General features: G+C 43.4%; 1 protein-coding gene across 7 annotated transcripts in view; it reads right to left on the minus strand.

Annotated features, from left to right (window-relative positions):
- Positions 1–22,096, minus strand: part of MGAT5 (alpha-1,6-mannosylglycoprotein 6-beta-N-acetylglucosaminyltransferase) — a 389,158-nt gene that overhangs the window by 289,899 nt on the left and 77,163 nt on the right. For 2 of the 7 annotated variants that reach the window (XM_061135080.1, XM_061135079.1), the window contains exon 3: positions 3,537–3,583. The exons of 4 other annotated variants lie outside the window; for them this stretch is intronic. The gene's annotated coding sequence lies outside the window, so the exon portion shown is untranslated. Of the gene's footprint in view, positions 1–3,536; positions 3,584–4,490; positions 4,522–22,096 lie in introns of all 7 variants that reach the window. One more of the 7 variants, XM_061135081.1, reaches the window with a different exon arrangement.

The raw sequence follows: 22,096 nt of genomic DNA on the forward strand, positions 1-22,096 counted from the left end.
TTCACAGAGGAAGGGATCTGTTAAACTCAATGTACCTGGGGCCCTCGAGAGTCCTAGGGTGACTCCGAAGCGGGGAGTGATGTACCGACGGTCACCAGAAGCGAAGAGCTGAGAAAAGGCCAGACCAGCCCTGCTTTCTTTCAGAACACCACTCGTACTTTTAATGTCTCATGGAACCCTGAAAACTCCCAGGCTTTAAAATGTCTACATCACTTCTTGGAAATGTATTTTTTTCAATGCAAGAATCAAGGAGCTATATAACACAGGGAACTATATTCAACATCCTGTGATAAACCATATGGAAAAGAATATGAAAAAGAATGTATGTATGTGTGTGTATATAGACAGATATATCTATCTCTCTCTGTATATATATATAAAATCACTTTGCTGTACCACAGAGGATGAGATGGTAAAATAGCATCACCGACTCAATGGACATGAATTTGATCAAACTCTGGGAGACAGTAGAGGACAGAGGAGCCTTGTGTGCTGCAGTCCAAGGGGTTGCAAAGAGTCAGACACAACTTAGCAAATGAAAAACAACAACAAGAAATTAACACAATTAACAAAATTAACACAAACACTTTATAAATCAACTATACTTCAATAAAATAAATTTTTAAAAAAGTCATAGACCTAGAAATGTACCTTTCAGGACTCACCAAATATCAAACCATTCCTCCTGTGCTTGGAAGAGGAGTTGTTTGTAACATATTAAAACAAGTAGGCTCTGAGTGTTCCTATCCCCAGGACTTTCTTCAGGGAACGCTCAAGGCAAATAAAGACTGAGTTTCATACATCTTGTCTCAAAGCTTGTGCTGGGACTAATAACTGCCCTGCGATGATGAGGCACACTCCTTAAATATGTAAATTCCAAGGCCCTGGGGCTTCCCTGGCATGTCAGACAGTAAAGAATCCACCTGCAATGCAGGAGATGGGTTTGATCCCTCAGTGGGGAGAAACCCTTGGAGGAGGGAATGGCAACCCACTCTCTTATTCTTGCCTAGAGAATTCCATGGACAGAGGAGCCTGGCAGACTAGAGTCCATGGGGTTGTAAAGAGTAGGACATGACTGAGCAACTAATACTTTCACCTTTACACTTTCCAGGGCCCCACCCCCAGACCTGCAGAACCATCAGGGTTAGAGCCTAGAAATCTGCATTATAAACAAGTACCGCAGGGGAGTCTGATTCGCTGTGGAGATTAAGACCACTGGTCAGGAGCCCAGATGGGGACAAATTACTCCTTGCACAGTTTCAACATCTTCTAAATTTTTGCAGAACACAACTGCTATGTACAATGAACCAAGACTTACTTTGCTTTTTCTCAACTTTACCACAAGCTACTAAGCATGTAATAAAAATAAAAAAAAAAAAAAAATCGTATCACTGATAACAAAACCACTCCTGGAATATGAGTCACCCAATCAACCAGGTACTTAGGGTTGTTAGATTTATTGGTGATATTACCAGTATCTACAGGGATCTGACAATGTCATCTCAACTCATTAGTTGGGTCCAAGCATTTAGATAATGAAATACCTATTTGAGTATGCACTACTTTCATTTCTTTTTCACATTAGTTAGGAAGTTGCATTGATTTTTTCCCCTCCAATTATGTGTGCTGGTAAGTTCTATCATCTGTGACTTGCATTACACATGGCAAAGAGAACAGGACAAAATAACTGTTATAGAAGAAGACAATGGGCCTTATAGATTAAAATTTAACTAAAAAAGATCCTGGCTAAAAGGTACTCTTTGAGATGTTGCTGCCAGTCTCACAAGGAGGGGAGGTCCCTAAGGACACTGCCCAGCCGTCCACTTACCCACATACAAAAAAGAAAAAAACAGTGAGCAGGGCTCTGGGGACTGGCAGCCAAAGCAGATACCTACAGCAGCTCCTCCATCCAGGAACTGAGCCCTGGGCCAACCACAAGGTAGACAAGCTGTATGAAAAAGCAATAAACATAAAATTCTGGCATGAGGATGCTGGGGCAGGAGGCAGGGGATGGCAGAAAGAGGAATAGAGAGATATGAGTTCCTGGCAAGTCCAAATCCTTGGGTTGGATGGTTTCAAAGTTATTCAATAACAACAATAGCGACAATAATAATAATGCTATGAAACCAGTTGCATGTATTCATTAGTATCAATCAACTACTGTATCACAGAAAGGAAAATGATTAACTTAGCAATAGTACCAAGCCTGGCAGCTTGCAAGCCTGTATGCAAGCCTGGCAGCTTGCGTAACAGACAAAAAGCAACATATTAGCACAGAGCCCTTGAAGCCTGAGAACTCATTGGCAGCTTCTGAGAGGGATGGTGAGTAGTCACTGTTCTCATATTAATAAAAAGAAATTAAAAAAAAAAAACCAGCAGCGGCAGGCACTTGGCACAGGGGGCGCGGCCTTCTGAGCACCGTGTCGGGCAGATAAAGATGCTGGCGCCCGGCGGTCACCAAAGCCCCCGCAGACCACCATTCTCTTTCCTCATTAGCATCGTGCAGCTGCTACCTCACTAGACAGTAACACCCACCCTGGAGGATCTGACAAGCACAGGTCACCCTGAAGGCGAGGGCAGAGAAGGAGCCCAAGACAAATCAGAGAAATTGTTTCACCCTGAATGGAGCTGTCACAGGTTGACTAGACACGGCAGAAGATGGCGACTTCTTTTCCGAGGGCCTCCGGAGGATTCGAAAGGGCATTGGACTGCCTGCTCTTCCCCCCTCCCTCCCCATCATCTCATCTTTCCTAACAGTTGGTTTCCTAACATAGAAGGATATGAAAACAGGAGAGAGGGGAAAATAATTTGCTGCTCATGGCCAAAACCTAAGAGAGGAATCCTCCCCTACGCTATTCCATCATCGCAGAAGAGCGGACAAGCCCCTCTTTGGTGCCCCCCAAAAGACACATCTTTGTGCCCCCACTGACCCCTGGTCCTGCCTTTACATGATCATTTAAGACTTCACTGTACCTACTGATTCACAGATGCACCTGCCCAACTATGTCAGAGAGGACTCAAGAGAGCAAAGACCACATCCTTTCCATTTTTCAGAAACAGCACCAGGAGTAAGATCAGGCACAAAGCAGGTCTTAAATAAAAGTAATTGAACAAATAAGTACAACAGATAAGCTCCCCCAAACTGAAGAATAAATCCATCATCTGTGTGTTCAAATTCCAAAGTACCTTGTGGAACACCTAGGCACTGATGTGACGTAAAGTCCATGACTGTGCATTTTATTATCCTATATCACACATGACCTTTAAAGTCTTTATGAGCCCTAGTGATAACTGACAGGAACAGAAGAGGAGGAGATAGAAAACTCTAGGCACAGCTCCAGATGGGGACAGAAAAGGAAAGGACGGTTGAGAAAGCCGGCCACAGCTCCCAGCATGTGGAGACCCACGATCTGCTCCAGGCACTTCTTTATTCAACTTCTTTTTTCTCTCCCTCCAGAATCCAGAGTCAAGAAGGAGCATCAGTTAATATGCCAACACAGGGACAGACAGGCAGTCAGGGATTAGCCTGAACTCACCTTCCCACGGCAGCTCCACGAGTCAAGATGATCACCAAGTACAGCTTCTGCAGTGGCAGATAAAGCCCTTGTTAGGATGAGGTTATCAAGGAAGGGAGAATGGCATGGCATGTCACTTCTAGGAAGGGTATCAAGTATATAACCTGGCACTTGCATCTCAATGCCCACATACAAGTAGGGAACTCAGCCTATTGGCCCTGACAGAAATGTGAGGTTGTTGGCACAGACTTCCTTAGTAGGGCCCGTCTTCCTTATTCCAATGATGCCCATTACACTGCAGGGAAAATTTGCAGCTCCTTACCCTGGCTATATGCAGACTATCTCGATCAGCCGCCTCCCCACCCTCATGTCATCCCACTCCTCACTCCCTGCCCCCATCTTTGGCAATGAGAACAAGGCCTACTGCATAGTAAGTGCTTAACTACTCCTTCATGAATAAATAAATGGACAAGGGCTAATGGTCAACAGAGATGACATTGAAAGACACTTGACCTGTACCAAATTGGGTTTATCTGATTACAATTAGAGAGGGAAGGTCAAAGAGTGGCAAAATAGAAAAGAGAGGGAGACCAGTGGCACTGGTAATTGGCAAGGACGGCCCTGGTCCAGGAACAACAGCTGTGTCCCTGAGAAGGCAGCAACACTGCAAAGACGAGAGAAATTTCCAGAAGGACTCACAAAGGAAGCCGATGTCAGGGGACCTCCAAACAGCCCTGCCTGAAGCATTCAGGCTGAAAGCTACACTCCCTTGGCAGAAAATCTGTTGAAATCCTTCAGGCATGACTATTAACAGTGTCCTTATCAAGGTCAGTCACCCACATATTTCTGGAACACTTCCCCCGAATTGTGACTTTCTCAGCCCTTATTGGTGGGGGAGGGAAGAGGGCGAGAGGATCAGCTAAAACAATCATCTTTGTCCAAATAAAAGGCTTATAGCTATGTGCAAAGTCTTACCTAATCAACTCTTCGTTTCAGAGAAGTTTACCTAAGACAGAGAAAACAAACTCTCAGGTATTCCAGAAACACACTTCTAGTCAACTGTTTTAATGATGCATGAAGTGTTATGCTTGCCAGACTACAGAAGTTCCTTGTGGGCAAGAATGTTCAATTCTGCTATCTGCTCCATTTCAACAAAAGCATCACGCAGTAGGTACCCCAATCAACACCAGCCTCCCTTAAACCAGCAAGGCCAATGAGCAACAATGGATATCAGCCATTATGCAGAGCCATTTCCTAAGCAGAGGATTTTCTGGGTCACCTTCCCAAAGTTTAAAGTTCAAATAGTAAGGGAGGAGAATAAAAAAGCAAAGGAGTCCAGGTAAACCCTAAGAAAATCCTGAATGACTAAGGGAACAAAACCACAGAATGAATATCTGAATGATCAAACAGTTGGGGAAAAAAAATCACAGAATAAAGACATGAAAGAGTTGTTAGGCCAGCGTGCAGAATGGCGTAAAAGTCATCATGTTTCTCTCAACAGAGATTTAATCCTCCAGTCCCCACAAAGTGAATGGAACAAAGAGGTACAGGCTACTGTTTTTAGAAAAAGAAAACAGAGCATGCAAACAAAAGACAGCTGCAGCCAGCCCTGAAATGCCAGCTTCCATCAGAAACAGAGGAAAAGTGGCTTTCTGTCAAAGCTGGTCCCACAGCTTCAGCCACTTGACCCTGACTCCCTCCAAGAATTCAGTCCCATCCCACCAGATTTTGTCTCATGAGATACACAACCTTCTAAGTCCTACGAGCAAGCAGGAAAACATACTGTCTTCCCGTGGAAGGCGGAGGATGGGGGGCAAAGAAGTATAGTTAAGAAAGGAAGGGAATTTGCTTCTCTAAGATTCTAGCCAAATTACGTGCAAAAGATTTCCCTAACGAAACACTGGCACAGTCTAAAACCTCCAGAACGGAGTTTAATGTTTACTTTCCAATCTATCACCAATTTTGGAAGATCTGAAAGTATTTAATTTCCCTGAAATGGTACACATGCAACATTTCCTGGTGTGTTCATTTTTACCTTCTGTTAACCAAAATGTTTTAAGACAACTTAATATGCCATGAGAATACATTTCAAGGGAGCCTGGGAGCTGCACACAAATATCATTCATTCAGAAAATAAACTTTTGTCTCTTGAAAACTTACTGAGCATCAGAGACAGCCCAGCGCACTGCACGTACCAGTTAAGCTGTAATACAAACCCCTCAGTAGAAGGGGAAATGAGACGCAGAGTTCACGAGAGTTGTAAGTAGTTATGGCAAAGGTTACAAAGCAATGGGTCCCAAGCCTGGCCCATTGTTAAGTCCACACAGAGGCGGTGTTGCTTAAATGTCCATTTCTGGGCATCAGCCTGAGAACCTACTAGAGCTGGTCTACTGTGGTGGATGGCAGGAACCCACAAATTTAACCAACCTCTCCTTCATGTGATCACAAGGCAGGTTTGGGAGCAGCTGCTATAGGAAACATGGCAAGGGTGAGTTGACTGCGCTCACCCACACCACGTGAACTCAAAGTCTATAGGCAGCTTTGGACCAAAATGCCCACAAGATCTCATTAACTCAGCCACTTTGGAGGGAGTCCAGATGGCCCAAGACAGCTCAGCCTTCCATCCAGCTGGACTCTGGAGCAAAAGGAGTACTCCTGAACACTTCCTGGGCATTGCTGCCAGTAGCTTGGCAGTTCTGAAGAACTTTGGGTCAGAATGCTAGAAATCTTCAGAGCAAGATATGTGCGTGTCTGCCTTGGCACTTGTATTGCCCGTAATGGTGAAGGTCACAGAGGGCAGCTGGAAGCCGACTAGAAGGCTCAGGGAGCTGGAAGAGGCAGACGGAGAGGGCAAGGCCTGTTTCATTTTTCACTCGAAGAAAGCAGGCTGTGGCTAGCCTTCTTGATGACTCAGGGGTTAAAGAACCTTTTATCTGTAGTTATCAACAGCTTTAGCTGCAGAGGACAAGGTCTCAATAGGGCTATGATGGACTGCTAATGTTCACCCCCAGCCATTCTCCACTCATTCCAAAGACTCAGAAATTGAGCAGAGCACCAGGATCTCCTGCAGCAGGTGGCAAAGGTAAGAGATGAAGAAATGTGTGCAACTTCTGGGCCACTAACTCCCCTTGCCTTTCCTCCCACACTTTATCTTCCCTTGTTCTTGTTTAGTCGCTAAGTTGTCTGACTCTTTGTGACCCCATGGACTGTAGCCCATCAGGCTCCTTTGTCCATGGGATTTTCCAGGCAAGAATACTGGGGTGGGTTGCCATTTTCTTCTCCAGGGGATCTTTCCCTACCCAGGGATTGAAACTATGTTGCTTGCATTGCAAACCAATTCTTTACCACTGAGCTACCAGGGCCAAATGACAGAGAGAAGCCCTGGAGATGCAGCCCAGTGGAGGGAGTTCAGGCCCTTTAGCAGAAGAGAAGTGCTATTCTAGCCAGCTTGAGTAAAAATCACTGCAGATGGTGACTTCAGCCATGAAATTAAAAGACACTTGCTCCTTGGAAGAAAAGCTATGACCAACCTAAACAGCATATTAAAAAGCAGGGACATTACTTTGCCAAAAAAGGTCCATTTAATCAAAGCTATGATTTTTCTAGTAGCCATGTGTGGATATAAGAGATGGACTATAAAGAAAGCTTAGCAAAGAACTGATGCCTTTGAACTGCGGTGTTGGAGAAGATTCTTGAGAGTCCCTTGGACTGCAAGGAGATCCAACCAGTCTATCCTAAAGGAAATCAGTCCTGAATATTCACTGGAAGGACTGATGCTGAAGCTGAAACTCTAATACTTTGGCCACCTGATACGAAGAACTGACTCATTGGAAAAGACCCTGATGCTGGGAAAGATTGAAGGCAGGAAGAGAGGGGGACGATAGAGGATGAGACGGTTGAATGGCATCACTGATTCAATGGACATGAGTTTGAGCAAGTTCCAGGAGTTGGTGATGGACAGGGAAGCCTGGTATGCCGCAGTCCATGGGTTCGCAAAGAGCTGGACACGACAGAGACTGAACTGAATGGAAACTCTAGGTTGTTTAAGTCACTACTGTTTTGCATTAAAGCAGCTGCTCATGTATTCTAACACAAGGGCTTTCTTTCCTACATGGAACACAAAAACTACTGCTCAGTAAGCGATCCCTTCATACTCCCTTTTCCTCCTCAGTCTTTCAATATGGCAGACATTACCATCTTCAGCAACAAAGGATAGCTAGTTAAGGTCAGGAGACTCAGAAATCTCCCTTTAATCCCCAACATCAAACTTTTTACGTGCTAAACACACCTGAAAAAAAAAAAAAAAAAAAACTTTCATCTTCTACCCAACTAATGTCTCAATCTACCTTTTGAAGTGAATTTTCTACCAGTAATTACTATGTAAACTATTCACCATTTCTGAAACAAGTCTACTATCACTTCTCCAACGCTAATGGTGTTCCCCCTGCCTGAAAGGCCCTTCCTGACCTGGAAATCCCTCCATATCAGTGCCAATTTCATACGTAGAAATGTCCCCATTCCTAAGGGCTTAGAGGACTTTTTAAAAAATGGACTGGAGTATATTGTGGTAAACATGCCTGTTAATCCTCAAGGCTGTTGGGTGCTTGATATCAAGAACAGCTGGCTCGTCTTTGTAACCCCATCGCCATCGCCAACCCCATGCATGTCAGTACCTAGCATAGTATGAATGAATTGACTATCTGGGGAACTAATGAATAAAGGTGTTGAATTAATTGTGTTAATGCTATCTTGAAAATAATTTCAAAATTGTTGAAAATTCAAAAGCAGAGCATATGCCTTAAGGAAATTTCCATGTAAATCAAATAACCACAAGTATTTCCCTTAAATTATTCAATATTATACTTTAGTCTCTTAAGGTAGGCAACTCAGATTTTAAAGGATCACGGTGGAGTTAAAGATCCATGGCACTTATGAGCAACAACTATCATTTATTAAAAGCTATACTTAATGGAAAGACAATTTTGCACCAACTAGAAGAATAGGGAGCACAATAAGAAGTCTGAGTGGCCATATTTTTTTTCAGTGATCCTTTTGCTTTGAAAGCAGATCCTACATTGACTCACAAACATACACACATTAAATAATGTTTTTAAAAGTCCCCTTAGATAGTATATAGATTTGTTTTTACCTAAAGATCTGAAGGGAAAAAAAGTATATACACATTCCATGCTAGCTCTTGAGCATTGGAAATAACAGCCTAAGGTCTCTCTTTTCAAAGATAAGGAAACACTATTTTCACAAACACCAAGACTAGGTCATGGGTCACAATTCCCAAGTACAAGGCAAATCTGGACCAAGTCTATGCTCAGTAGAAATTTCCACTTTTGTGATTTGCTTACAACACGACTTGGGGACTAAGCAAATGTCTAACTAAAGGTTAAAGAACAATATGGGCAATGAGAAAATCTGACTCTCAAATCATACCACATTCAGAATATAAAACAGGACCCTGAGGGGACCTACCTAAAATGATAACCTGAGGAAAAAGTTACTTCAAATTCTGTAAGGATCATTGAAGCCTTTTATCCTGGAGTTTCTGAAAAATAAAGCAGGTAATTCTTAAGCTCACAGCATTTTAAAACTGGAGGGACCTTCAAGACCATTCACTCTAGACGCCCAGATATATTCAATGACTTTCTGGAAGGTGGATGGATGAACCTAGAACCTGTCAAACAGAGTGAAGGAAGTCAGAAAGAGAAACACAAATATCATATATTAACACATATACATGGAATCTAGAAAAATGGTACCAATGAACCCATTTGCAGGGCAGGAGTAGAGACACGGCACAGAGAGCAGAGTTGTGGACACAGCAGGGGAAGGAGAAAGTGGGACAGATGGAGACAGCAGCATTGACACACAGACACTACCATCTGTAGAACAGGTAACCAGTGGGAAATTGCTGCATACCACAGGAGCCCAGCCCGGTGCTCTGGGACGACCTAGAGGGTGGGATGCTGGGGGCGGGGGGATGGGGGAGGACCAAGAAGGAGGGGGTACATGGGTACTTACGGCTGACTCATGCTGATGGGCAGCAGAAACCAACACAACACTGTTAAACAATTATCCTCTCATTAGAAATACATAAAAAATTTAAAAATGACTCACTGGCGAACACAAGCCAGTGACGGGCATAGCAAAGCCTAGACTCCCCAGTCCTCAAAGATCTAACCCAGGGTCTCTCAGCACGGCATAAAGAATAAAGACGACTCCTTAACAAAATCTACACAGAGAAAACCAACTCCAGGCAAGGAGATAATCCAGTCCATTCAGAAGTTCATCTTAAAACACACACACACACACACTAAGCATTCAATACAGCAACAATTACAGACATTAAAAAGCCTCCAGGCAAATCTTACATTGGGATTCACTTAATGCAGCAGGTATTTACTAGGAATTAAAAAATGAGTGAAGCTAAAGGAAACACCTTCCAACAGAGTTCACAGTAACTGAAGGAAACAGAGGGGCCTACATACATAAATTACAAAACCACATGCTTCATCCCATATGGGAGATAAAAACAGAGTATTATGGGACATTTCTGACTCCATGATTAAATGTTTATTTGAATCTTTCTTCCCTCTGTAATTTCTAGGGTAATGTCTAGAAAATTATACTCTAAGCTAAGTGAATAAGATGAAAGAAGTTACAGACAATGCCCAGACTAAAATCAAAAGACTCTTTCAGAACCTTTGAAAAGACAAATTGAATCCTTCTCCAGAAGAGGAAATTCATCCTTGAAACTTTTTTCTAAGTCAAGTTTAAAAACATTGAGGGTATTGCATTTGTGGAAGACTAACAGGGAGTCAATTCTAGTACAATATCTTCTAATTCAGATTTAGGTCACCTTCTCGGGTGGGTGAGAAATAAACCTGAGCCACTGACAGGAATATTCCAAGTTGCCGTTGTCCTGAAGGTAGACAAACTCCATTATGCATGACCCCAACATCAACTGTGTTCTGGGGAAATTTGAGGTCAGAGACCACGAAAATAAAATAGACATATGACCTTCACTCCCAAAACCACTAATAAAATACTGGAAGACATTAAGTACCTGAGCAATTGGCTCAGATCAGAGAGAAAATATTTGTGAATACTGGTAAAAGAGCTCCCAACTTCAGCTCTCTCTTTGGCTTCCTGAAGCAAGGGTCTTGTTGGGGTTGCATGGACCATCCAAACCACAAAATACCAACCAATATCAAGGAGAGGAATAAATGCTCACAGAAGACCTCCCACCAGGGCCTTCACCAGGGAAAAAAGTGAGGGCAGCACAGAAGAATGCTCACTAGAAGGGCTGGTGAATGAGCCAGGATTTCAGAATCCACTTAAGTGACTGGAGCAAAACTGTACTGCAGAGGGATCTATACCTCCTGGGGAACAGAAAGAATTCGTGTGGGCAGGACCAAAAACATTTGGATTCTAAACATGCCCCATCATTTATTACATTTTTTTAATGCCAAAAATATTTTGTATTGCGGTATAGCTGATTAGCAATGTTGTGGTAGTTTCAGGTGAATAGTGAAGGGACTCAGCCATACAGATACATGTATCCTTTCTCCCCTAAACCCGCCTTCCATCCAGGCTGGCCCATAACATTGAGCAGAGTTCCATGTGCTACACAATAGGTCATTGTTGATTATCCATTTTAAATACAGCAGCATATACCCGACCTTCCCAAACTCCCTAACTATCCCTCCTCTCCCCACTCCCTGGCGATCACAAGTTTGTTTCTTAAGTCTGTGAGTCTCTGTTTTGTAAAAGTTCATTTGTATCATTTATTTTTCGATTCCACATATAAGGGATGTCATACAATATTTCTCCTTCTCTGTCGAACTTAACTTCACTCAGTTGACACACTCTAGGCCCATCCATTTTGCTGCGCTTATTGCATATTTTGTGAGCAAAAGTTTTGAGTGACTCAAACATTCATTTTTACTGCACAGCACCCAGAAAGTCCTATCTTCTTCAAGCTGTTGACCAATTATGGGGTGAACTTAAGACATAAGAGTCTACATACACACACTAGTGTATATAAAATAGATAACCAACAGACCTACTGTGTAGCACAGCGAACTCTACTCAATATTCTGTAATAACCAAATGGAAAAAGAATCTTAAAAGGAATATATAGACATGTATAGACATAAAACTGAATCACTATGCTGTACGCCTGAAACTCATACGATATTGTAGATCAACTATATTTCAATTAAAAAAAAAACTTTTTAAGAGTTCATATTCTACCCTGCCTCCAAAGTTGTACCATGAATGAGTGACAGAGAATGGACGTGGAACTCTGCAACAGAAGTGATATTGTAACTACCCGAACCATTTCTCTGGCCCTGTTCACACTGATACCTACTCGCATACTATTCTACTAAAGGCAGCAAAACTGTATTTTAATGCTACCCTTGCAGATAACTCTGAGAAAAAAAAATGTACTTTCCCCAGAAGTTGGCACATGTGTTTATTTACGGAGACATATCTATACAACACTAGCAATAAAACTAATTCAACTTCTGGGAACCAGAGAGTCGATGTCACCTCTATCTCCTTCCCAAAATTCCATGAGGGAGAGGGGAAAAAAAAGCAAATTGCCACCGGCAGAGTCTTGTGTTTAAGGTGCACAGAACGATTCAAGAGCAAGTCAAGGTTTCCCAGCAAATGCCTATTCATTTACCCAGTAGGAGGTGCCACGCCATCTGGCACTCACGTCCAGTGAAAGATATATTGCTCAGGATCAATGCTGAGCAGCGAGCAAGTTTATTTTTATCCCTTTCATGCTCAGAACTACAAGGACATAAATGTCTGCGTTAGACACGCCAGAAAGACTTAACGAGACTGGAAAATGGGATCCAAAAATGGGATCTGGCAGAAACCAGCTTTCATGGAACTTGATTAAATAACACCCTCCTCCCGATGCTGAGGAATCCCAACAAACCCCTCAACAGCTCAGCTAGAGACTCCCTGGGAGTGGAAGGGAGGGGAGACAGCCACTGATGTCAAAGGACTTGAAGGGGCTCACATCCCAGCCAGGACTCTGGGCACCTCAGCCTGAATGCAAGGCCAGCCACGGGGGATGGTCAGCCCATCCCTGGGTGCTGGTAACCTCTATCAGACTGGGCACTCCGTGATCTTCTCCCTCTGGGGCTCTTTGAGTCCCCCAGAACCAACCAGGATCTTCTTCTTCCAAGTGAAGTTACTACCTTTTTCTTTAACAGAAACATTATGTTTCTCATGCCGAAAATGTACTCAGTGCCAAATCATCAGAAAAGCACAAATCAAGTTAAAAAATCAGTTCTCACCTCACCACTCACATATCTACCACTATGATTTTGGTGTATTTCATATATACACAGAGAATGTGTGGATACACATATATATGTATCACGAAAACAATATTATATTTGCTTTCTTATAGCCTGGTTTTATGGGCTACCCAGGTGGCTCAGTGGTAAAGAATCCGCCAGGCAATGCAGGAGACACAGGAGAGGTATGTTTGATTTCCGGGAGGATTCCAGGGAGGATCCCCTAGAGGAGGAAATGGCAACTCACTCCAGTATTCTTGCCTGGGAAATCCCATGGACAGAGGAGCCTGGCAGGCTACAGTCCATGGGGTCACAAAGAGACACAGCTGCGCACACACAGAGCCTGCTTTTCTATCTTAATGACACATTTTAAGTGTTTTCTCAGGATAACAAATATCTTTAGACCACAATTTAAAAGGTAAATAGTACTCCACCACGTTACCACCCTAAAGGAAATCAACCCTGAATATTCACTGGAAGGACTGACGCTGAAGCTTCAACACTTTGGCCACATGATGCGAATCGCTGGAAAAGACCCTGATGCTGGGAAAGATTAAAGGCAAAGAAGAAGGGGATGGCAGAGGATGAGATGGTTAGACAGCGTCACCGACTCAGTAGACATGAATCTGAGCAAACACTGGGAGAGCGTGAAGGACAGAGGAGCCTTACAGGCTGCAGTCCAGTGTCACAAAGAGTCGGACATGACTTAGCAACTGAACATCAACAACAATTGGGCATTTATTTTTCTCCCAGTTTTTCTTTGTTAGAAAATAATGCAACAACAAAATGTCTCTCACTCCAATCCTTGCAATTTCAGATACTACCTCAGAAAAAAGGAATAACTAGATGAAAGAAGAGCATTTTTAGGCTTGTGATATAGTAATATTACCACATTTTCTTTCAGAAAAGTTATGTCAACCTATTCTCCCCACTAACAAGGTACACGGATGCTCCTATACCCAATGGTCTCAAAGTTTTTATTATCTATATTTTATTATCACTTAAAAAATGAGTTACCAATCAGTGAAGTATGCATGACTACTGATGTAACAACAGTAATAATACGATCATGACATTCACCAGGCACTTACTGGGTACCAGGCATGTTCTAAGAGGTTTACATGTGTGAAGTGTGGCAATATTCTTGACCCCACTGTATGGATGGGGAAAATGAGGTACAGGAAGGCAAGGTCATCTGCCAATGTGTAACTGGAGGAGCTGGGAGTTTGAACCCATGTGATCTAGTTCCAGAGTCCAGGCTCTTAATCACTAGACCATACAACCACACGGGGAACTATCAGGAAGGAGAGAACGGATAAGATTAACATCCGGTGGACGGATCACTGGAAATATCTCCGGCCTGTCACACCCTGACCTTTATTCACATGTTCAATTATCACCATTGGTGGGGTTGTCCCATAAGTGACAAACTAGAGCTGTCTGTTCTAACAAACTAAATCTGAGAACAAACTATGTACTTCCTATTGGCTCACTCATTAAAGTGACCTGTGTTTATTTTTTTGACATGTAACTATTTGCCCGGTCACACCAGTCACATAAAAGGAAGTGGATTACTTGTCTCCTTGTGTAATAAAGTATCTGGGATTCAGTAATTTCACTTCTGGGTAGAGAGATAGCCCTAAAGTACTGAAAGTAAGAACTGGACCAGATATATCTGAACACCTGTGTTCATAGCAGAATTGTTCACAACAACCAAATGGTGGAAGCAACTCAAGACTCCATTGACAAAGGAATGGATGAACAAAATACGGTATACATGTGCAATGGAATAGTATTTAGCCTTAAATGGGAAGAAGATTCCGGCACGTGCTACAGTATAGATGAACCTTGAAAACATTAAGCTAAACAAAAGCAGTCAGTACAAAAGGAGAAATATTGTAGGATTCCACTTCTGTGAAGTACCTAAAACAGGCAAAGGCAAAGAGACAAAAAGAAGAATGGTGGTTGCCAGGGCCTGGGGGTGGTTGCCAGCAACTGGGGGCAGTCAAAGGAAGCAGGGGTTGTTCTTTAATGGGTACAGAGTTTCAGGTGGGAAGATGAAACAGTTCTGGAGATGAATAGCAGGCAAGGTTACACAGTGATGGGAAAGTACTTAATGACACAGCTGTACATTTAGAAATGGTTTACACGATACCTTTTATGTTATGTGTACTTAACCACAATTAAAAAAAAAATTTGGAAGCAAAGGGCCTCCTATGAGCTTTGTATCTAGTTAGGATGCTTCAGCCACTCAGGCCCTCATCAGATCCCCATAAACCTTTCTGGGAAAGGCTACCCAATAGAAGTTGAGAGGGAGTACAAATGCTTAGGAGATGGAAATGCTTCTAGAAACACTCAGTCTTAAACTGCAGGGAAGAACTTGCACTGACTTCCACATAAGTGAGCAGTCTGAATACCAAAAGAAAAAAAATGGATTCCAAAGGATGGACTATAAAACCACACCTGTACAGGAATCAAAGAACCAATGGGAAAATGAGGTGAGCATTCCCTGATAACTGCTGAGGATAACAAGCACAACCACAGGAAAGGTGTTCCCACTAGCCTGTAGATCAGCAAACCTCAGGTCTCCAGTGGCCTAGAACATCAGGTGCAGAAAAACTGCCCATCCGCAAGTCAGGTTTGGGGTCCACTTATTAAGAAGGGTACCTCTGGGAGTCAGGAAGATAGCTTCTGAACACTGAGCAACTCACTGTATTCACACAGCATCACAGAATAGTTTTAGAAAGACTCAAATGCAGACCTGTTGTCTTTGTGACTTATTTAATAGAAGGTCACTATAACATTCCCAAAGACAGCTTAATCACCATGAGACTATATAAAGCTCTTCTAAAGAAAGGAAAGCTAGCACTATCAAGGCTAATCACACATTACTGCCTAACCATAAACCCAACTCTATAGACACAGAATTAGACAGACAACATCAAGACAAGGGCTGGGCTCACCTCCCAGGCCACTATCTTATATCTTGCTAACTCAAATATAATCCCCCCTTATACAATAAAGAATTTGACTGATCTTAGTCCTTGGTTCTTGAAAGGGAGACTATAAATCCTTGGCATTTCCTGAGTAACAGAAGTGTCTTTGTTATTCACGAGCTCCCTGGATCACAGCTGAGGTTATCTAAGACAAGAAGACTCAGATTGGGGGCTGATCATCAGTAAAACCAACCATGTAATTAGAGAGGTGGGGCTTTGAGGCAGCCCAATCCTAAGAAGAGGAGGAAGGCTGGAGATTGAATCATTGGCCATGTGGATGGACTCAATCAATCATGCCACCATAATGAAACCCCAATATACTCTCTGGACACCAGACTCAGTGAAGCTTGCCGGCTGGTGAATACAATGATGAGCTGGAAGGTGACAAACCCTAATTCCACAAACAGAGGGTGTGAAAGCTTAGCATTTGGAACCCTCTCAGGTTGTGCCTGTGTCTCTTTATTTGGATAGTCTTGATCTGTGTCCTTTAAAATTAAACTCCAGGCAAGAATACTGGAGTGGGTAGCCATTCCCTTCTCCGGGGGATCTTCCCTACCCAGAGATTGAACCTGAGTCTCCTGCATTACCGGTAGATTCTCTACTATCTGAGCCACCAGGGAAGCCTGATCTATATCCTTTAAAATTAAACTCTAATCTCAGTATAGAACTTCCTTGAGTTCTGAATCATTCCAGAAAATTACTGAACCTGAGGAGTCACGGGAAGCCCCAGACTTGGCAGCCAGTCAGAAGCGTTAGTGGTTTAGGGACCCCAGTTGTAGTTGGCATCTGAAGGATGCACCAACTCCAGGTGGTCAGTATCAAAACTGTAACTAAGTGGCATTAACATAGTCCTCCCAACATACATTCCCAAATGACTCAAGTGCTACACACTGGTTCAACACTGCAGTCCACACAACAGAGCTTCATCTGCGAAAATTTAGGCAAACTGCTAATGACTAGAGATTTTTCCACCATTCAAATACTGCCATTTGCAGCAACATGGATGGACCTAGAGAGCATCATACCAAGTAAAATAAGCCAGGAAGAGAGAGAAATATCTTGTGATATTCCCTTATATGTGGAACCTAAAATATGATATGAACGAACTTTTCTTTTTTTTTTAAAACAAAGCAGAAACAGACTCACAAGGATAGAAAACAGATTTATGGTTACCAAGGGGAAAGAGAGTTGGGAAGAGAAAATCAGGAGTTTGGGATTAACATATACACACTACTATATATACATATATGAGAGAAGGCAATGGCACCCCACTCCAGCACTCTTGCCTGGAAAATCCTATGGACGGAGGAGTATGGTGGGCTGCAGTCCATGGGGTCGCTAAGAGTTGGACATGACTGAGTGACTTCACTTTCACTTTTCACTTTCATGGATCGGAGAAGGAAATGGCAACCCACTCCAGTGTTCTTGCCTGGAGAATCCCAGGGACGGGGGAGCCCAATGGGCTGCCGTCTATGGGGTCACACAAAGTCAGACATGACTGAAGTGACTTAGCAGCAACAGCATATATATAGAGAGAGATATATAAAATAGATAAACAATAAGGTCCTACTGTATAGCACAGGGAACTATGTTCCATATCCTATAATAAATCATAATGGAAAAAAATATGAAAAAAATACACACACACAAATATATGTATATATAACTGAGTCACTTTGTGGTATACCGGAAACTAAAACATTGTAAATAAACTATTTTAATTAAAAAAAAAAAAACCCACAAAAAAGAAAATTTTCCCCATTCAACGCTCGTGCTCTTGCTTAGTCGCTCAGTCATGTCCAGCTCTTTGTGACCCCACGGACTGTAGTCCACCAGGCTCCTCTGTCCATGGGATTCTCCAGACAAAAACAGTGGAGTGGGTTGCCATGCTCTTCTCCAGGGGATCTTCCCAACCCAGGGATCAAACCTGCATCTCCTATGTCTCCTGCACTGGCGATGGGTTCTTCACCACTGAGCCACCTGGGAAGTCCCACCCCTCCAAGGATTCACAGGTCATTGCCCATCCCACCCCCCGTTGCTCCCACTCTCCATCCTTATGGCCACATGCCTAGTTCCTTGGGGAAGAATACATGCTTTCTGCTGATAGATTTATTCAGCTTTGACTGGAGCTCAGGAAAACTAATTTTGAGAACACTACAGTACTGGGGGAGATTAACTGTTTCCCTGAAAGTCTTTTCCAACAAAAATACAAAATTAACAGCTGGATTATATCTGGAGCCATTCAGCTGTTAATTTTGTATTAAATTTTGTGACAAATTTCCCTGCAATAAATGAATAGATTCAAAGTTGTTCCTTTTCATTACCATCTCGCTCACCACAGGCAGAACCTCTCCACGGGTGACACGAATCCCTTTCTCCCTTCTTTTTTCCCCAATTACTTAAAAGTATTACATAACCGCTTCTTCACTTTTATTAAACTGGTGTAAGCTTAATGTTTTCATTTTGCTTAGTACTGTAATTAAAAACCTCAGCGGTCACAGTGGTCATTTTTCAAACAGAAATGATGTAAGAAGGACAGCAGCTGACTGTCCTTATAATTCATGTCCTCTTTTCAGCATTCAAGGCACTCAGGACTGGGCAATCAGAGAGCCTGCTTGCCCTCAGGGCACGTACATGCCAGCAGGGAATGAAGTCAAAAAAGGGAGAAATCTGGGCAGGCATGCATTGCATGTGTATATATGCATAAATAGGGGAAAAGATCAATGATGTTAATAATAGCGTGAGTGTAGATAGGCAGAACAGGATATGTGTTTCTGGGGTGAAATCAACATTTTTGATTGAAAAGGGTAGGAAATGAAGACACAGAGGAATCAGATGGTTCTGAACTAAGGTATCCAATCCCTCATCACTGTCTCCTTCCCCTCCCCGGAATCTATGCCTCCTTCCCCTTACACTGAACATTTGTCTTTCCTACCTGACCTCCAGGCTTCCTTACAGCCCGTTCTCCATCCAAGCTAATGACCTTTACAAAACAGAAATCAGATCAGGTCATGTCCCTGATCAAAACAATCGGTATAAAACTAACTCTGCACCATGCCAGCGAGGTTCTCCATGTTCCAGAAGTGCTCGCCCTCCAAACTCAGCATCTTGTTCCCCTATGCCCTAACAACCTTCATGCTGAGTCAGGTTGCTCCTGCCTCAGGCACCTACACCTGCCGTTTCTTCCTGGAGCTCCCTTCACCCTGGATATGTGGACTCAACTGTCATTCACATCTGGGTAGAAACATCCCTCCTGGGAGCGGCCTCCTAGACCACCGAACCCTATACAGCACCCAACACATACTTCCTACCCCTCACCCAACTGGATTCCTCTCCCCGTTCACCTCCACCTGACATATGATTTACCTCTTTCTCCACTTCCTCTATCTTTTTGCACTACTCTATCTGCTGCGCCTAGACTGATGCTGGGCACACAGCAGGGGCTCAGTGAACAGATGGAGGGATGAATGGCTTTGAGGATGCCACCAAATTCCTAATCCACAACCCGGTGAATCCAGGCTCTCCATGCCCCCTGTCCCCAGACCACATACTCTTGGGTCAGCTCTTATCGTCTACCAGTGCAGAAGACAACACTTTCCATCAGATTAGGCCAACTGCTCCAATTCCCCCTCTCTGTGATTCTGATCCTAAGAGCATAAGGACGTCCTACAAAATCATCTGACAACCCAACACTTACCAAAATGGCCCCAAAGTGCTTCTTGGTCGATGCATTTACCCAAATAGTGAAATAAGGATCATCGTCCTTTCCAACAGGCAGAGGCTAGAGAGGACTCCTGGGGAGGTAGAAACCATCTCCAGGGCTCCCTTCTCTTGCACAGACTCAGTTACCACTCACTGAACTCCTCCCAAGTCGGGCCTGTGAGCTCAGCTCTGGGAAAGCAATGAATCTCGAGTCAGTCCCTGGGGCAGGGGGCTTCACGAAGTCTAGTATGGGAGAAAGGCAAGACTGGACATCCTTCAGACAACCACTGTGAGCCTCAAGGCTTTGTCCTCTCAAAAATCACTATTGGAAACAGACCCACAGAGAATGAACTTATTGGTTACCATCAAGGAAGGGTGGGGGGAAGAGATAGTTAGGGAGTTTGGAATGCACGTGTACACACTGCTATTTTTTAAATGGATGACCGACAAGGACCTACTGTACAGCCCAGGAACTCAGCTCAATATTCTGTAATAACCTAAACTGGGAAAGAATTTGAAAAAGATACATTTATATGTACAACTGAATCACTTTGCTGTACCCCTGAAACTAACACATTGTTAGTAAACTATATTCCAATATAAAATTAAAAATTAAAAAAAAAAAAAAAAAACAGTGTGGCCCTCAGCAACCAAACTGAAATTCCCTTTGTGTGTGTGTATATGCGCTCACTCACTCACTCAGGTCCAGCTATTTGCAATCCCAAGGACTGTAGCCCGCCAGGCTCCTCTGTGTGTGGAATTCTCCAGGCAATAATACTGGAGTGGGTAGTCATTCCCTTCTCCACGGGATTTTTCCAGACCCAGGGATGGAACATGTGTCTCCTGCATTGGCAGGCAGATTCTTTACCACTGAGCCAGCAGGGGAGTCCAGAATCTCCTTTGAGACTACCTCAAATTGCCAATATAAGAAGTGACTATATTACTGCACAAAATAAAACTTTAGCAGGTACGGCCTCCCTTTCTGAGATAGTTTAAATACACAAATATCATATTTGACTAGGAATTACTGTGATAAAATATGGCAGCAGTCATTAAAAGATGGCTTCCAGTGTCAATGTAAAAAAAAAAATTTTTTTAATCACCGTTGGGGAAAATATGGTGTCAATAACTATACCTCAGGGTGAAAAGTAGGTGACTGAAAGACCTTCTGGCCTGGTGGGAAGGCTTGAGTGGGGTGTGGGGGAGAAGACTGCCCAAAATCTCACCCCTAAGGCTGACTTCAATACGTTCACAGAGGTCAAAGACAACTTTTCCCCTTTTCTCTGGGCAAGGGTAGTGCCACAAAGGCCAGGTTCATGGGGACTGACAGGGCCCACCAACCTCAGTCTGGGAGCAAGAAGGTCCCTCTCGGGTGGCACTGTGTCACAGCACATCCTACAGACAAGAGCTTCCCAGCCAGGGGGGCTTTCTTGACCGAAGTCACTGTTCTAAGGCTCGGTCCTCACCTGTGCCCTTTCTGCCCACATGACTGAGCAACTCTCCTGTGACCTCAGGCCAGAGCAGGGTGTTCCATTCGGAGTAGTTCTCACCCCACAACAGGACGACACATTCAGTGGCCATCATGACGTGCTTTGCCTGAACCATTCACTCTAACCTGCTCGGTCCTCTCATTTGGGGGAGAGGTAGGTGAGGAGTGTGTTAGGTCATCACTTTTCTCTCTCCTTTTCTTGTCCCTTGGTTGGCAGCAAGGAGACAGGCCCTATGAGCCATGAGCCTCAGGTAACTCGCCTCTGTTTGTGAGCCAGGGATCCCCAAATGTGGGCAAGAGCAGAACCCCTAGCATCTTGGCCTCTGGGACTCCTGAAACACGAACACCCTCCTTCTGAACCAGGAACAACCCAACGAGCAGGACAGGGTACAGGTGGTGGGCAGAGGCCTCAGCATCTCAGAAAAAGGAAGATTAATATTAAAGTCACAATCTCCCTGCTTTCCTACAGCATGTTTTTACTACGGTTCTTCTTTCTGCCACCTATGGGTCTCACAGATAGGTGACTGCCAAAGGTCTAAGCAGGTTAGAGGAGGGGAAGAAAATAAAAGACAACTTTGGGAAAGCTCTATCCCATCATTTAATTTTTTTTTCTTGGAACTGAAAAAATACCACTATGATTCCAGGCGCTAAGTACCTGATTCCAGGTAAGCACTCATGCCAAAATTACTACAGAAACAAGACATGCAGCACACAGGGGCCTTTGTTGAGATGCATAGTCATCATGTAAAAATGACAGTTATTTCCTGTAAGGGGTGATGATTAATAGTGCCTTTACATAAGCCTCTGTTTTTTAAGTTTTTCTTTTTTCCTGATGTTTTCCTGCATTAGCAATCAGCAAGGTGATCGACATCACTGTCAGGCTTTTTCTCTGAGAGATGAACACTTTCACCAACACTTCCCTGTAGGCACAGAAGTATTCCCCTTTGAAAAATAAAGCAAGGGGGTTGGCGGTTTTAGGGCATAATTCTTGCCCCACAGCATTCTAGGATTCCCCTGCACCTGATCCCAAAGCCACTGGATGAGATTCTGTTCATACTCAAG

This window comes from Dama dama, chromosome 33, assembly GCF_033118175.1.
Source record: "Dama dama isolate Ldn47 chromosome 33, ASM3311817v1, whole genome shotgun sequence".
In the NCBI taxonomy this organism is placed as follows: domain Eukaryota; kingdom Metazoa; phylum Chordata; class Mammalia; order Artiodactyla; family Cervidae; genus Dama; species Dama dama.